We start from the raw sequence: 17,885 nt of genomic DNA, 5'->3' as shown, positions 1-17,885 counted from the left end.
CTCTCTTTGCTAGGTCACAAAAGCAACCTGCCTGATATTGGAAAACATGTTAAAGAGGATTAAACAACAATGGAGTTAATTAAGACTGTCACTTCACCATTCACAATTACATATCTATATTTAATTTTTTAATAAAAAAATAAATTTGGAAATAAAATTAATAAAAGAACATCCATATACATTTTTAGCAACAAACCTCTTTAAAAAATTATCCTTTATTTTGGGGCACCTGGGTGACTCAGTCCATTGAGTGCCTTTGGCTCAGGTCATGATCCCAGGATCCTGGGATAAAGCCCTTCACTGGGCTCCCTGCTCAGCAGGGAGTCTACTTCTCCCTCTCCCTCTGCATGCTGCTCCCCCTGCTTGTGCTCTCTCTCTCAAATAAATAAATAAAATCTTTAAAAAAAAACTCCTTTATTTTGAATTTAGGAGTGTTGGGGATGGTGTGTGTGTGTGTGTGTGTGTGTGTGTGTGTGTGTGTGTATCTCTGCTTCAACAGATCATATCTGTGATCACATTATCATAAAGGAAATAGCAATTCAACAAATGTTTATCAGCTAGATGTGGTTAGAGGACAGAGGAAGATTCAGGAAATGGTGATGAAAGGGATATCAAAGACTTCATGGTGGCCTTTGAGTTGAGACTGTTTCTGGTCACTCGGACAGCTCAGGCCCTCTCTGATTCGGGGACCTTCACATAAGCAGTTGACCCTGCCTGCATCACACTTTACATTTCTGCCCCTGATTTCCATCTGGCTATTTCCCACATCACCTTTAGGTTCTCATATAAAGCCACTTCTTGGGCAGCCCCGGTGGCCCAGAGGTTTGGCGCCGCCTTCGGCCGGGGGCATGATCCTGGAGACCGAGGATCAAGTCTCACGTCAAGCTCCCTGCGTGGGGCCTGCTTCTCCCTCTGCCTGTGTCTTTGCCTCTCTCTCTCTCTCTCTCATGAATAAATAAATAAAATATTAAAAAAAAAATAAAGCCGCTTCTTCCAGGAAGCCCTCCCAAATCATTCCCCCAGACTGTTCAAGTCCCAACCCTATGCAGTGCCACAATTCTATTTCCCTTACAACAGCTCTTACCACATTCTGTGTTTGTAGCATGTTTACTTATCTGCCCTCAGGCAAGATGATAAGCTTCATGACCACAGGTACTATATCCACCTTGCTTTCATTGTCCTTCCTGTACATTCTCCAGTGTCTGGCATGGTGTTAAATACATATTTGGCAAGCAAATGAATAATGGGGAAATGAATGAACGATGAAGAAGATTTGAATATATCAGTGTTTCTCAAACTCTAGCTAATAAATTCTAGTTCCTAAGAGCTTTCAGAAAAAGAGGAGTCCAATGTTTAGAAAATATTGGGTTAAGCAAAGCTAGCCAGGTTTATTTGTTGCAGGACTTCTTAGAGCATTTGAAATGCTAACGTAACCTCCAAGGGGAAAGGGGATATCAGTAAACAGGATTACCCACAACCATTGACTACACCTCCTTTTTTCAGTAGAGCATTTCCTAAAACCAGTATTATGAAGAGAATGTACTGATAAATGGTGCAAAAGACAGAGAATAAAGAAAGTGCATTGTCTGGTGAGTTGCTTATTTTTTTAAAGTAGCTTAGAAGTAAGGGAGGCTGTGGACGTCAAGAGAAGAATTGCAACATGATGTCCAACATAATAGAGGGCTCAGAGGTTTGAAAAGGCTTTGCATACAGTACTGTAACCTGGTGGATTTTTAATGGAAGTTCCCTAGATGATTAAGAAATTTTGTAATATTTCCAAACTTTTAAATAAATCATGCCCATAAATTACCACATGGCCAGAGTAGCTCTTTCTGGTTGGATGCTGACTGGGCTGCGCAATTTAGATCAGGATGGACCTGGAGGATGTTATACTAAGTGAAGTAAGTCAGACAGAGAAAGACGAATACAGTATGATTTCACACATATGTGGAATGTAAACAACAAAGCCAACAAACAACAAAAACAGAAACAATCACAAATACAGAGAACAAACTGGTAGTTGCCAGAGGGGAGATAGGTGAGGGGATGGGTGAAGTAGGTGAAGGAGATTAAGAGGCACGAACTTTCTTTCTTTTTTTTTTTTTTTTAATAAATTAAATTTACCAACATACAGAGTAACACCCAGTGCTCATCCCGTCAAGTGTCCCCCCCCAGTGCCCGTCACCCATTCCCCCCCACCCCCCGCCCTCTTCCCCTTCCACCACCCCTAGTTCGTTTCCCAGAGTTAGGAGTCTTTATGTTCTGTCTCCCTTCCTGATATTTCCCAACATTTCTTCTCCCTTCCCTTATATTCCCTTTCACTATTATTTATATTCCCCAAATGAATGAGAACATACACTGTTTGTCCTTCTCCGATTGACTTACTTCACTCAGCATAATACCCTCCAGTTCCATCCACGTAGAAGCAAATGGTGGGTATTTGTCATTTCTAATTGCTGAGGAATATTCCATTGTATACATAGACCATGACTTCTTTATCCATTCATCTTTCAATGGACACCGAGGCTCCTTCCACACTTTGGCTATTGTGGACATTGCTGCTAGAAACATTGGGGTGCAGGTGTCCCGGCGTTTCATTGCATCTGAATCCTTGGGGTAAATCCCCAACAGTGCAATTGCTGGGTCTTAGGGCAGGTCTATTTTTAACTCTTTGAGGAACCTCCACACAGTTTTCCAGAGTGGCTGCACCAGTTCACATTCCCACCAACAGTGTAAGAGGGTTCCCTTTTCTCCGCATCCTCTCTAACATTTGTTGTTTCCTGCCTTGTTAATTTTCCCCATTCTCACTGGTGTGAGGTGGGATCTCATTGTGGTTTGGATTTGTATTTCCCTGATGGCAAGTGATGCAGAGCATTTTCTCATGTGCATGTTGGCCATGTCCATGTCTTCCTCTGTGAGATTTCTCTTCATGTCTTTTGCCCATTTCATGATTGGATTGTTTGTTTCTTTGGTGTTAAGTTTAATAAGTTCTTTATAGATTTTGGAAACTAGCCCTTTATCTGATATGTCATTTGCAAATATCTTCTCCCATTCTGTAGGTTGTCTTTTAGTTTTGTTGACTGTTTCTTTTGCTGTGCAGAAGCTTCTTACCTTGATGAAGTCCCAATAGTTCATTTTTGTTTTTGTTTCTTTTGCCTTCGTGGATGTATCTTGCAAGAAGTTACTGTGGCCAAGTTCAAAAAGGGTGTTGCCTGTGTTCTCCTCTAGGATTTTGATGGAATCTTGTCTCACATTTAGATCTCTCATCCATTTTGAGTTTATCTTTGTGTATGGTGAAAGAGAGTGGTCCAGTTTCATTCTTCTGCATGTGGATGTCCAATTTTCCCAGCACCATTTATTGAAGAGACTGTCTTTCTTCCAATGGATAGTCTTTCCTCCTTTATCAAATATTAGTTGACCATAAAGATCAGGGTCCACTTCTGGGTTCTCTATCCTGTTCCATTGATCTATGTGTCTGTTTTTGTGCCAGTACCACACTGTCTTGATGACCACAGCTTTGTAGTACAACCTGAAATCTGGCATTGTGATGCCCCCAGCTATGGTTTTCTTTTTTAAAATTCCCCTGGCTATTCGGGATCTTTTCTGATTCCACACAAATCTTAAAATAATTTGTTCTAACTCTCTGAAGAAAGTCCATGGTATTTTGATAGGGGTTGCATTAAACGTGTAAATTGCCCTGGGTAACATTGACATTTTCACAATATTAATTCTGCCAGTCCATGAGCATGGAATATTTTTCCATGTCTTTGAGTCTTCCTCAATTTCTTTCAGAAGTGTTCTATAGTTTTTAGGGCATAGATCCTTTACCTCTTTGGTTAGGTTTATTCCTAGGTATCTTATGCTTTTGGGTGCAATTGTAAATGGGATTGACTCCTTAATTTCTCTTTCTTCAGTCTCATTGTTAGTGTATAGAAATGCCATTGATTTCTGGGCATTGATTTTATATCCTGCCACGCTACCAAATTGCTGTATGAGTTCTAGCAATCTTGGGGTGGAGGCTTTTGGGTTTTCTATGTAGAGTATCATGTCATCGGCGAAGAGGGAGAGTTTGACTTCTTCTTTGCCAATTTGAATGCCTTTAATGTCTTTTTGTTGTCTGATTGCTGAGGCGAGGACTTCCAGTACTATGTTGAATAGCAGTGGTGAGAGTGGACATCCCTGTCTTGTTCCTGATCTTAGGGAAAGGCTCCCAGGAGGCACGAACTTTCAATTATAAAATAAAGAAGTCACTGGGATGAAAAGTACCGCATAAGGAATAGAGTCAGTAATACTGTGATGACGTCATATGGTGGCAGATGGTAACCACAGTCACTGCACTGAGTAACATAGAATTGTCAAATCCCTGTTGTACACCTAAAGCCAAAATAACATTGTATGTCAATTCTATTCCAATAACAAAAAATTTTTAAGACATCCTTCATAACCCAACACTTTATTCCAGCTTCCCAAGTATAACCTGAAGAAACATAACTATTCCTGTTACTTTTTCTGTGACAACATGGTTTGCCTTGTGACTTTCATATCGGTTGATGCTTACTGCATCAGATTCTGCAGAAGAAAGATAAAAAGGCATGGTAAAAAAAAAAAGACATGGAAAAACTTTTTTTTCAATTTTTGAATGAGTGATAAATTAATGAAGGAGGAATATCAAAATAGATGTAATTAGAAAATTCCTTTAAAACCACAAATATGCAAGCCAGACATGCCTGGGTTTCTATCCTGACTGCAGAACCTACCAATTATGTGACCTTTAGGAAAACAGACATACGCATTGCCAGATAACATGGTGGGCATTCTCTGCCAATTCATGTAAACCTCACAATGACCCTAAGAAAAGGATGAGGCTCAGAAAAAGTTTAAGCAAATTCAATATGTAGCAAGTGATAGAGTCAGATTCAAACTCTAGGTTATTTAATGACAAAGCCAATTCCTTTCCACCAGTCTGAAAACTTCATGAGGACAGACATTACATCTGCTTTGTTTACGTTTGCGTGTCCAGACTCCGGCACATGGTAAGCTGTTAATAACTATCTGTTGAATGACCAAATGAATGTATGAATATATGAGTGATTAAGCAAATTATCATGCTGATTTCAATATACCTTCTCTTTTTGGACCTTAATTTTTTTTCTTCTGTTGGCTCATTATAGGTACTTAAAGTCTGACCTGAATAAGATAGATAGTCCTTGGTCTTACGGATAGATAGTTCTTGGTCAAAACAGATCTCCTGCTCCAGAATATTTGGCCATTAAGCAAGGATGACTATGACAGTTAAGAGCATTGAGGGTAAAAAAAAAAAAAAAAAAAAAAAAAGAACATTGAGGGTAAAGTGATCGCCAATTGTGGGTAAGCTGTCCAATGCAGCTAAGATTGACTAGATGGTTTGAAGCAATTCCTTATGACTGTAACATTAGCATGAAGATTGAGAAGTGTAGTTGTACAAAGTATGAGTTGAAAAGAAAGTTGGCTAAATGGAAGGAAGTGTAATTATAAAAAGAAAGAAGTGCGTGCCAGTTAGCCATAATGCCTTGGGAGCAAATCCCATCTTTTTTTTTAATTTTTTTATTTATTATTTATGATAGTCACAGAGAGAGAGAGAGAGGCAGAGGGAGAAGCAGGCTCCATGCACCGGGAGCCCGCCGTGGGATTCGATCCCGGGTCTCCAGGATCGTGCCCTGGGCCAAAGGCAGGCGCCAAACCGCTGCGCCACCCAGGGATCCCGCAAATCCCATCTTAATGATTACCATAGGGTTTCTGGTGATGGTGTTGGCATTGGTGGTAGAGGTGATGACAAAGAATATCTAAGATTTGTCTACCCTGTGTCAGTTTTAATGCTAAGTACTTAACCAGAACTACCTCCTTTCTCCTGACAATAATCCTATAACTTAGTCCTAATTTTTATCACTTTTTTAGACCTGTGGACTTAGTAAAGATCCAAAGCTAAATAGCAGGGTCCATTTAAACACTGGTCCTCCCAATTCCAGAGCCTGAGCTTTAAACCCAATACTGTTGTGCCATAGGAGAATATAATACAGGCCATATTTCCATTCCAGTTAGGTTTTATTGTGTGTTCAACATCCACATTTCATTGACCTGGATCAGGAATTCAGGAAGGGCTCGGCTGGGTGATTCTGGTTCTAGTCTTTGATAAGGTTCCAGTCAGGCAATGACTATGGGGGCTGGGGATGGAGCATCTGGGAACTCCCTCTATGGTGTCTCCATCTGGGCTATGTTGGGCTTCCTCATAGGATGGCAGCTGCAGGGAAGTCAATTGTTCACTTGCCAGCTAAATGCTTCAAGAGTAAATATTCCAGTTAGTAAGATGGAAGCTAACTTGTCCTTTATGACCTAGAATTATTTTCACCACACTGACTACAAGCATGCTCTAAGCTCTCCCCTCCACCCAGATTCACAGGAAGAGGAATTAGATTCCACCCCCTGATCGGGAAGTGGCAAGGTTCTAAAGAGTAGGTGGGATGGAAGACAGCTGTGTCCAACTTTAGAAACTGTAATCTGCCATGTAGAGGCTTTGGGATGGGTGAGAGGGAAAATACACACACTCAGTACTTAATCATTTGCTGGAAGCCTCATTTAACTTACACCAAGGAACTTTAGAAAGGGGGCATTGTAATTTCTTTCCATTTTAGAGTCGAGGAAACAGAAACTCGGAAATGTACCTGGCCAATGTCATTCAGCACCTGCTACACACCAGGTCACTTGACAGATGCTTTACCAACACCACCTCCAACTTACCCTTGATCTATGATTATCAGCATTGTTCACAGGAAGAAGCCGAGGTTAGTAGGCAGCAGAACTAAAATCCAATCCCAGGTCTCTCCCTACTGTATCCTCCACCTTTTAAAACCTCACTCATTTACCCCATTATGCAGTCCACTGTGTATCTCCCTCCCTTCTGTTGTTTTTCTTGGGTATCAATCCTTTTTGGATGCATGTCATCACATAACTTCCACATGGTGCTTTGGAGAGAATTAAAGGAAGCATCAAAACCACCTGCCCTCTGGGAAACTGCCTTTTTCTGTTTTCTCCCAAAGCTGTCATATAGACGTTATGCTGAGCTGGCCAAAAGACAATTTGAAAAATGGCTTCAGAGATTGGCAGTCGTTCTGACTTGGCAGAGAGTGAGGTATTAACTGCTCTGTTATAGATTATGCTGGAGGTCTCCGATCTTTTTCTTGTCAGGCTCTGCCTGCCTTCTGGAAAGTCCTGTGTGAAACAGCCCCCTTTGCTCTGAACAAGAATCCTTTGACCTCATACCTTTCTTGTTTATGGTATCATGGACCTTCTAAGAAACAGGTTGGTCTAAGTTTAGCAACCCTGGTGAGCTTAATATGGCTTTGGCAAGAAGATCCCGATACAAAGAGTCTTAGTTAGCCAAGAATAGCAAGGGACAAAACAAACTTGTTTTATTTTATGTTTTTAGTCATAATTTCTCTTTATTTTATTCTAATTCTGGTAGTTAATATACAGTGTAATATTAATTTCAGGTGTATAGTGTAGTGATTCAACACTTCCATGCAACACCTGGTGCTCATCACAAGTTATAACTCCATACCCCAGGAAACACATAAGGCAACTAAAAACAACGCATTTTAAAAATAATCAGTGGAAAGGAGAGAAAAAGAGAAGAGTGAAGGAGGAAGAAGGAAAATGAAGAGAGAAGGAGGGAGGGATGCAAAAAGAAAGAAGGAAGCAAGGAAGCAGAGGTTGGGGAAGTCAATCTGCTCAGAATGTGGGTCAACCTCAAGTTGGATTGAAAGAAGGTAAGTGAAGTAGAAGAAGAGGCGTTCCCGTGGGCACCGCCATCTCTCGAGCTTCCCAATGCCATCTCTAGTATTTTGTTATTATCATGTCATATCTAATGATACTTAATATTAAGAATAAGGCGCACCTGGCTGGTGCAGTTGGTTGAGCACTCAACTCTTGATTTCAGCTCAGGACATGATCTCAGGGTCTTGAAATTGAGCCCCGAGTCAGGCTGTGCACTCAGCAAGGAGTCTGCTTGAGATTCTCTCCCTTCTCCCTCTCCCCTCCCCCTACTCATACATGCTCTCTCTCAAATAAATAAATCTTAAAAAATATTAAAAATAAACCTTTACATTAATTGACACAGACATTAGCCAATAGCTGATCATAGACATGATCTCCTGAAGCATACACAACAACCCGCAATATCCTCATCTCCTCTTTATGGATGAGGAAATTGAGGCTCTCAATACCTCACCCTGCAGAGGCAACCCTGCTGCATGCAGTGTATTGTAAATCCAGCAGGTGGGGGCATACAAAATACTTCCAGGATTGAGTCCATGAACAGGTTAAATTTTCCCAAGACTCAGTCACTCTTCCAGCCCTGGGTCAGACCTTCTAGCACAACCATCCTCCAAGTCTGAGGCTGTCCCAGGCTCCAGAGTCTCCAGAAACTGCATCAGTAATAGCTTTGTGTTGACATGAAGGCTATTATGCTGCTTATGTAGGTGGAAATACGTATTTATTATTTGAAGCATAAGTGTATTTTCTCTTCATTTCATTTAAACAAGAATTTATTAATCCCTTAGTACATGCACTATCATTTATTTAGTGGTGTTGTGGAAACAAAATAAAGAAAACGATTAATAAACTTGAGTAGCTGACAATGTGATGGAAAAACAATATATCACAGTAGAACCCAGTGAGCACCCATGAGGAGCCTAGACTTTATTTTTTATTTAATTTTGTTTATTTTTTTAAGGATTTTATTTATTTATTTGAAAAAGAGAGAGAAAGAGAGCATGAGCAGGGGAAGGGCAAAGGGAGAGGGAGAAGTAGCTCCCCACTGAGCGGGGGCTCCATCCCAGGACCTTAGGATCATGACCTGAGCTGAAGGCAGACACTTAACTGACTGAGCCATCCAGGTGCCCCAATTTATTTTTTAGGGCAGTTTTAGGTCCACAGCAAAATTGAGCAGAAAGTACAGAAAGTTCCCATATATCTCCTTCCCTCCCACACATACCCACAGCCTCCCCATTATCAGCATCTGGCATCAGAGTTACATTTGTTTCAACTGATGAATCACCACTGATGTGTTACTACAATAACTACATTGACGCATCATTATTGCCCAAAGTCTGTAGCTTACTTAAGGGTTCACTCTCAGTGTTATACACTCTATGGGTTTGGACAAATGTATGATGACATGTATCCACCATTGTAGCATCATACAGAGTCGTTTCACTGCCACAAAAATCTATGTTCCATCTATTCATTCCTGCCACACACACACACACACACACACACACACCCTCCCTAGCCCTTGACAACCACTAATCTCTTTACTGTCACCATGGTTTTTACCTTTTCCAAAATGTCATATAGTTGGAATCATACAGGATGGAGCCTTTTCAAATTGGCTTCTTTTATTTAGTAATAGACACTTAAATCTCCTCTATCTCTTTTCATAGCTTCATAGCTCATTTCTTTTTTTGTTTGTTTTTGCAAAGATTTTGAAGATTTTATTTATTTATTTAAGAGAGAGAGACAGACAGACAAACAGCACAAGCAAGAGGGAGGAGCAGAAGCAGACTCCACGTTGAGCAGAGCCCATTGTGGGGCTCAATCCCAAATCCCTGAGATCATGACCTGAGCCGAAATAAAAAGTCTGATGCTGGGCAGCTCCGGTGGTGCAGCGGTTTAGCGCTGCCTGCAGCCTGGGGTGTGTTCCTGGAGACCCAGGATCGAGTCCCACCTCGGGCTCCCTGCATGGAGTCTGCTTCTCTCTCTGCCTCTCTCTCTGTCTCTCTCTCTCTCTGAATAAATAAAATCTTAAAAAAAAAAAAAAGTCCAATGCTTAACCAACTGAGCCACCCACATGCCCCATTCAGAACTCATTTCTTTTTAGGCTAAATAATTTTCTGTCATCTGGATGTACCAAGTTTGTTTATCCATGCACTTCCTGAAGGACGTCTTGTTTGTGTTTAAGTTCTGGCAATTATGAATAAACCTGCTATAAACATCCACGTGCAGGTTTCTGTGTGGACAAAAGCTTTCAATCCTTTGGGGTAAATACCAATGGGTGCAATTGCTGGATTCTACGTCAAGAGTTTATTTTGTAAGAAACCATCAAACTGTCTTCCAAAATGGCTGTTTGGCATTCCTACCAGCAACGAATGAGAGTTCTTGTGGTTCCACACCCTCACCGCCATTTGGTGTTGGTCCTTCCACTTTTTAAAGCCCTACTAAACTGAATTATGTGGAAATGACTGGAGAGCCAGAAATAAGGCCAAAAATGATTCCAACCAACAAAACTAAATGTCAGTGCACCTGGGTGGCTCAGTGGCTGAGCATCTGCCTTTGGCTCAGGTCATGATCCTAGGGTCCTGGGATCAAGTCCCTCATCTGGCTCTCCACAAGGAGCCTGCTTCTCCCTCTGCTTAGATCTCTACCTCTCTCTGTGTGTCTCTCATGAATAAATAAATAAAATCTTTTTTAAAAAAGAAAAAAAAAACTGTCACATCTGTGATGTCCATGTCACAGGGTTTCTCAGCCCTTCCTCAAATATGTCATATTCTTGCCCTGTACAAAATACTATTAGGTTAGGCTTCCTGTTTTCCCAACCCATAATAATTAAAAGCATTAAACAGATAGAGACAATAAACTATAAGACAAGACACAAGCATTAGCTTGTTAATAAATAAATTAACAAGCAAGTATGCGATTCTACATTCTTTGGAGTCATAACTGCACATCAACCTCTCATAAATGGTGTTTATAAGAATTATCTTCAAATGATACATGCATCCTGGTGTTTATAGCAGCATTATCTACGATATCCCAATTATGGAAAGAACCCAAATGTCCATCAACTAATAAATGGATAAGAAAGACATGGTGTGTGTGTGCGTGTGTGTGTGTGTGTGTGTGTACACATATATATGTATATATTTATATATAATGGAATATTACTTAGCCATCAAAAATAATGAAATCTTGCCATTTGCAGGGATGTGGATGGATCCAGACGTTATGCTAAGTGAAACAAGTCCATCAGAGAAAGACAAATACCACATAAGGTCACTTATATGTGGAATTTAAGAAACAAAACAAATGAATATGGGGAGGGAAGAAAAGAGAGAGGCAAACCATGAAACAGACTCTTAATTGTAGAGAACAAACAGGATTGCTGGAGGAGAAGGGAGGCAGAAATAGATGATAAGGATTCAGCAGGGCATTTGTTGTGATGAGCACCAGGTTGTATGTAAATGATGAAGCACTAAATTACACACCTGAAACTAACATTACCATCTATATTAACTAGCTAGAATTTAAATAAAAACTTGAAAAAAAAAGACTACCTCAAAACACTTGTTGAAAGAAGGAAATGGTATTCAAGATCCCACAGCTATTGAAAATTGAGAAGTCCCAGATTTGTGCTTGCAGATTTGTGGTTGAAGTTAAATGCAATGTATGTAAAATGCTCAGCACAGTGCCTGATACGTAGTAGTGCTAATCCACATCGGCTGCTATGTAATGATGGTGATGGCGATGATGGTGATGATGTAACAAGTGGTTAGACAATAAGGAGGGGGAAATGGAAAGGGAAAGGCATTGGAATTCCTCCAGCGTTTATCGAGATCCTACTACGTTCCAAAGTGAATTCAAAGGTAAACAGTATGTGGTTCCTCTCCTTGAGGAAACACTTGTCTAGCATGTCACATAATTACAATAGACTGTGATAAATGTTGTACACATCTATTTATAAAAGTAGAGTGATAACATAGTTGAGGGGGCTGCTAATTTCGACTATAAGATTAAGACAACCTACAGTAAATACTGGAGGTAGGCTCAAAGAATTTTACTGTTTGGTAAGGGGTAGGCATTTTAAGATAGGACATTCCAGGCAGAGGGAACAGACTAAACAAAGGCATGTTGTCATGGAAATCACGGCACAGTCAAGAATGCAGACCATGGTAAAATCAAAGAAAGTACAGCCAGGAGATGAGCCAGAAAGTTCCCTGAAGGCCAGCTTATGATTACCTGATTACCTAGATATCACAGCTAGGAGTATGAATTTTATGTGGAAGGTAGCAGGTTGCTATTAAAGGTTTTAAGCTGAGAAGCTACATGATTAAATGTCTGCTTTCACCATGTGCTCAAACTAGAGGCAGGATAGAAACTGGACCAGAGTGGGTAGAGAATGGAGGCAGGAAGCCCAGGCAGAGGCTCTTGGGATCTTCTGGGATATTGCAGAGGTCCTGGAATTGGAGAAGAGATGACAGGTAGATTCTACAGACTGAGTGGTCTGTTGGAAGGGCTCCAAAGAGCAGAGGGAGATATAGAAAATGCAGCGAAACATGACTCGAAGGTCCCTAACTTTGGTAATTGAGATTGAGGCAAACCAACAAGGGAATTTTTTATAAACCTGAGATTTATTTTTAAAATTTTTCCTATCCTCTGGTGAGGGATATGAAAAAAAAAAAGCTGAAACCTTTAATATCATTTTTTTAATTTAAAAAAAATGTAAAGATTTTACTTATTTGAGAGAGAGAGCACAAGGTAGGGGTGGGGCAGAGACAGAGGGAGAAGCAGACTCCCCACTGAGCAGGGAGCCCGATGTGGGGCTCCATCCCAGGACCATGACCTGAGCTGAAGGCAGACACTTAACTGATTGAGCCACCCAGGAACCCAAAACCATTTCAGTTCCAAGCTTATTTGATATTTTCTTGCTCCGCCTAGAGAACACCACTTGATTTATGGCATAAAGCTAGAACCAAATGAATGCAGTTTTATTTTTCCAAAAGTTTCAAGTAGGGATAGACAAATACTACTCAAATTCCGAGCCCCACATGAGCAAATATAGTCTGAGGTGGGACCATCCAAAGTGGCTAGGTGTGGCCACATGTGGCTATTGAGCACCTGAAACATGGCTACTCATAATTGAGATGTGATATAGGTGCAAAATACATATAATTCATATCAGATTTCAGAGATTTAGTATGAAGATAAGAATACAAAATAATTTGTGAATAATTTTCTGTTGATCACATGTTGAAATAATATTTTAGATGTATTAGATTAAATAAAATATATTACCAAAATTAACCACTAATTTTTAATGCAACAACTAGAAAGTTTTAAATTACATATATGGCTCACATTGTTTTTCTACCAAAGACGCTGATCTAGGAAATTCAATTTTTGTGGCATCAATATTTAACGGTTATATACGGGCCAAGGGTACATTTTGTATTATCGCTTGTCTTCTCATTACTGGGGAGAGTCTCACCAGTAAATAGAAAAACCTGATGCTTTCTATTATCTTACTATGTATCCTTATTTTCCTTAAGACAGAAGTAGTTACCATAGCAACTGTGGCAACATACTGTATTTACTACACCTAGAGGGGGTGAAATAAACAGACATCAATCTGTCATTCAGATTTACACTTTTTTTTTTCATGTGTAGCTGGTCTTTGCAAAACTGAGTGCTGCGAGTAGGAAACCTGACTTGTAATTCCTGCCTGTGTCACTGGCTTCTTTGGGTCTGTATAAGAAGGGTAATAATGATCCCGTGCCAGCTTCAGATGTGTGGACAGACACTTATAATGGACACTGAAAGTTATTCTTAGGGCACAGTATCAGTATAATGTCAACACAGTTTAACATAGTAATGGTATCTAATATTATGTCCAAAGCCGAGGCAGGTAGGAAGGACAAGGTAGTTTTCTTTGATGGATATGGGTGAGGGGTGCAGAAGGAGAAACCAAACGATGGTGATCAATATTAATATTTGTTCCCATAAACTTTAACTGTCTTTTTAAGGTACTTAACACATTCAGCAACAAGACTCCACTCGCTGAGAGAAGACTGGGAGCCCAGAGCCCCCTCTGTGGACAGAGCCCCCTCTGCATACTGGTCAGCCTGGCTTTGATATGGACAGAGCCAAGAGGCTGGAGTTTTTTATGCTGATCATCCTGTTGCATGATGCTTTCACCATTATGCTTATTTGTGCCATCTGAGTTTCTTAAAGAGCCATTTATTCATGGGCCCATTCTATACTCTAACATATTGGTCCCCCAATAAGTATCTCAGAGATGACACAGCGGCTAAGAAAGGAAAATTAGGATAGATTGAGACAATTCTTATCACTTTCACCCAAGACAGTGCTGGCTTCAAATTATCCAGAGAGATTTGCCTTAAAGATTTCAATTTGGTGGGAAGTAGAGGCTGGGGGAATTGGTACTTGCATAGCAAGCTTCTGCCTTTTGGTTGGATGTTATGCTTTTTTTGGGGGGGGGGGCGCTGGGGAGGGTTTATGATGATCAGGTTCAGGTGAGGGGAGGGGGATTGGCTAAAGACCCCTCAACCCAATATATCCCTTTGGCATTTCAGGGAACTTAGATATGTGGCAAAAGTAGAAACATTCCAGGTTTTTATTTTATTTTATTTTATTTTATTTTATTATTTATTTATTTTATTTTTTTCACTCCAGGTTTTAGAGCTCCTTTGCACAGGTGCTATAAATCTATGCACTCTATCATTTGAAAACTCCTTCAGTTAATGTATCACATCTACAGTCCCCCTAAAAGAAAATCAAGGAAAGTGCTACACTTACATCTTGAGATGTTACACGTTCAGAAATCTCTGCTAACTCAGCATTGGCATTTAGGAGGTCCTCTACCCCAGAAGAATCAAACCAAAGGGAAATAAAAATGCCCTGCAAAACTGTAGCACGCCCCCCACCCCCAAGGAAGTTTCAAAAAAGGATAGTGGTCTTCCCAGCCTCTCCCTCTGGGCCTCTCCTTTCACTCCAGGGGGTGGGGGAGGTAGATGGGGGGACAGGAGGGGAGTGTGGGTTTCTGATCAGAACTCAAATAGCAGGGTTTGAATTATATAATGGAGCTGCTGTGAGTCAGGTGACAGGCTCACTGAGTAATTCCCTGCAGAAGGAGACAAACTGCATGTTAAAAAGCTCAACAAATACTTAAAAAAAAAAAAAAAAAAAAGTAAAATAAAAAGCCCAGGCCGTGAGTTCCAGACTTGCAAGCTGCAGTTTTCTCTGAATGTGCTCGCAGCTGAAACAGCTGGGCGGCCCGGCCGGTCGCAGCCTCCCCCGCAGAGGCTGCTGCCAGGGCCAAGTGCAGGTCCGGGGGTCCGGCTGGATCACCGGGTTACTTTCTGTTTCATTTCGAAATGTTCCCTGCTTCTGGAATTGGTTGCCTCCAATGTCCAGGAAAACGCATGACTCCTTGGAGACTCCAGCCAGGCTTTTAAGAGCTGGGGCTTTGCGAAGGTAAGAGGCATCCCCCTGCGAGCCCGACAGCCAGGGGCAACCTGCCAACTTGGGGGGGGGGGGTGTCGGAGCGAGGCCCGACAGACCGCTCCGGAGGGGTCTGAAGGTTAGCAAAGGGATACGGGGGTCCCTCCCACCCAGATGGGTGGCCAGCCGGCCCACGGTGGGTGGAATCGGTCCCCAGCCCCTGGGGGCTCCCTTGCCCCCCCATTCTGCCCTATGGAGGAGTTGATCAGTAGTCAGGGACTTGGCACGGGCTGGCCCAGGGCTGGGAAGGAAGGCAAGGGGCTGCCTGGCACCCAAGGGCTGCCTGGGTGGGTGCAGCATGTGTATTCCAGAGCCTGACACTTGAGGCTGTTGCTGGGCTGAGAAAGCGCAGCTATTAGGAAACCAGAAAACAGACCCAGAGGGGAGGATCCTTGCACGAGCAAAGAGCTTTGGGAAATCTGTAAGGTAGGCATTTTGAGTTTTATTTTTATTCATTTATTTACTTTTTTTTTTTTTTTTTGCATTTTGAGTTTTAAATGATTTTATCGCCTTTCGTGTATTCGTTAGTTGGATTTCGTGGTTTTTAGGTTTTCCCCTTTTGGAGCTGCCAGTGTGGACTGGTTTGGTCTCTCGGTCTTTGGAGCCGGTTCATAGGATGTCTTGGAGCCCACTGGCGTTTGGGAGGTGGGTGCCTGGAAGTCACAAGACGTTGATGGGAAACTGGCCCCAGCCGTTGTTCAGATCAAGGGATTCACTTGCAAATCTCACTGCAGTCGGTGGAGGCTGGGCCTGGCCTCGCGGAGGCGGGCAGCACTTGGGAACCTCAGGAAGTTTCTGACTTAAAGAGACAGGAAAGGAAAAACCGGGTCAGCAGTTGTTATTTGGGGGGAAGTGGGCGCCTGGAGAAGTTGTGCATGAGAAAAGAGAAAGATGACCGGAAAATTGAAGGATAAGTACAGGTTTGGTGAGATCCCATCTCGGGCCGTGGCATTTTGAGGTTTGAGGCATGATGATCAAAATCAATAGGGCAATGGATACCAGCCCACTGGGCTTGAGTGAGAGCGCTATGATGGATTCTTTTTCTTGGGGACTCCTAGGGACCTCGAGAAATAGGCTAGGCGTTAGTTTCCAAGACTTCCTCTCTAATGACTTTTCTCTTTTGGCCACACCGAGGTGCTCTACACAAAATATGGTGATGTTAGAGCCAAAGAGAAAACGTGCTGTAAAGGAGGTCTATGAAGAGTTATTCAAGTTTTTTGCTTCCCAGCACCCCTTCCCCATCTAACTTCCTGTTTTTGGTAAATTACCTGAGCTGAAGGTGTCTAATATAAACAGCTCTTTTGAGTGGTACAGTGGTCCCCGTGAGAGGATGTTTGCATTTCACAATAAAAATGATCTTTACTCGGTGGTTGTTAAATCTTTGAGACCATGGGCCACATTTGGGAACAGAAAATATTTTGTGGATCATGAATTTCTACAGTCCTCTCTCTACTACGGCCCCATCACCCCCATCTCTTCCGTGCTCAACAAACACAACTAAATGATGACAACAGAACCCAAAGGCATAACATAGTGAGGTTGCTAATTAAAGCCCACGTTTGGAATATAGAGAGTGTCATATTGTAAATGTTCATAATATAAGAGAACAGCTCATGGAGCCCCCCCCCCATCTGCAGGCCATGGCAGTCCCTGGAGAAAGCACTGCTTAAATAATTAATGTCAGCACAGTGAGGTCTTTTTATCCACATTTCCATCATTTGAAACCAATGGAAAATCTGCATTTCTACACTTCAATAATATAATGAGGAATGAGATTCATAAGGAGGACCTCCAGACACCAGAAGGTCCACCCGTGCCTTTCAGATCACAGAAGATAACATGGTACTCTGACTAGTTTTACTTCTGAGTGCATTGCCTTGCACTCCAATTCACTAAAATTTGGTAATCTGCCTAAATCGTAGTGCCCACATTTTCCACCCCAAGAAACAGGACTTGTGGTTTTTACAAAGGATTTTTGTGTTACTTTCAGTGTGAGGCACAGTCTGGGAAATGCAGTTTGGATACCAATATATCAAGTGTGGATGTCCATTTCTGGGACAGTTCAATAGTTCATGTGACAGCTCGTCAGAAGGCATGAGATAGGAAGGCTTTTGAAAATCTGGTTCTCATAGAAATGTAGACACTTTGCTTAAAAGCGTAAGTCTTTTGTGTTCAGGCTGACTTGGGTTTGCGTTCCAAATTCTTTGACCTATTGAGTGATGTCGAGCAAGCTTCTTGACTTTCTATGATTTTTTTCTTTCTCTCTCTCTCTCTTTTTTTTTTAAGACATTATTTATTTGACAGAGAGAGAGAGAACACAGGCAGGGGGAGCAGCAGCAGCAGGCAGAGGGAGAGACAGAAGCAGGGAGCCCAATGCAGGGCTCAATCCCAAGACCCTGGGATCATGACCTGAGCCAAAGGCAGACGCTTAACCAACTGAGCCACCCAGATGCCCCCTAAGCTTGTTTTTTCATCTGTAAAATTAAATAGTAACAGTAATTACCTCATCGGTTGTATGGGAAGTGAATAAAATGATGTATAAGTAGAACAGCACA

At 41.7% G+C, this 17,885-nt stretch overlaps 1 protein-coding gene across 7 annotated transcripts in view; it reads left to right on the top strand.

The window, feature by feature from the left end:
• Window positions 1-17,885, top strand: part of PHACTR1 (phosphatase and actin regulator 1) — a 560,913-nt gene that overhangs the window by 234,613 nt on the left and 308,415 nt on the right. Inside the window, exon 1 of one of the 7 annotated variants that reach the window (XM_041770869.1) lies at window positions 15,011-15,303. The exons of 5 other annotated variants lie outside the window; for them this stretch is intronic. The gene's annotated coding sequence lies outside the window, so the exon portion shown is untranslated. Of the gene's footprint in view, window positions 1-15,010; window positions 15,304-15,627; window positions 15,757-17,885 lie in introns of those variants that run through there. One more of the 7 variants, XM_041770870.1, reaches the window with a different exon arrangement.

This window comes from Vulpes lagopus, chromosome 10 (genome assembly GCF_018345385.1).
Source record: "Vulpes lagopus strain Blue_001 chromosome 10, ASM1834538v1, whole genome shotgun sequence".
NCBI lineage: Eukaryota > Metazoa > Chordata > Mammalia > Carnivora > Canidae > Vulpes > Vulpes lagopus.
This window is presented reverse-complemented; position numbering and strand designations above follow the sequence as displayed.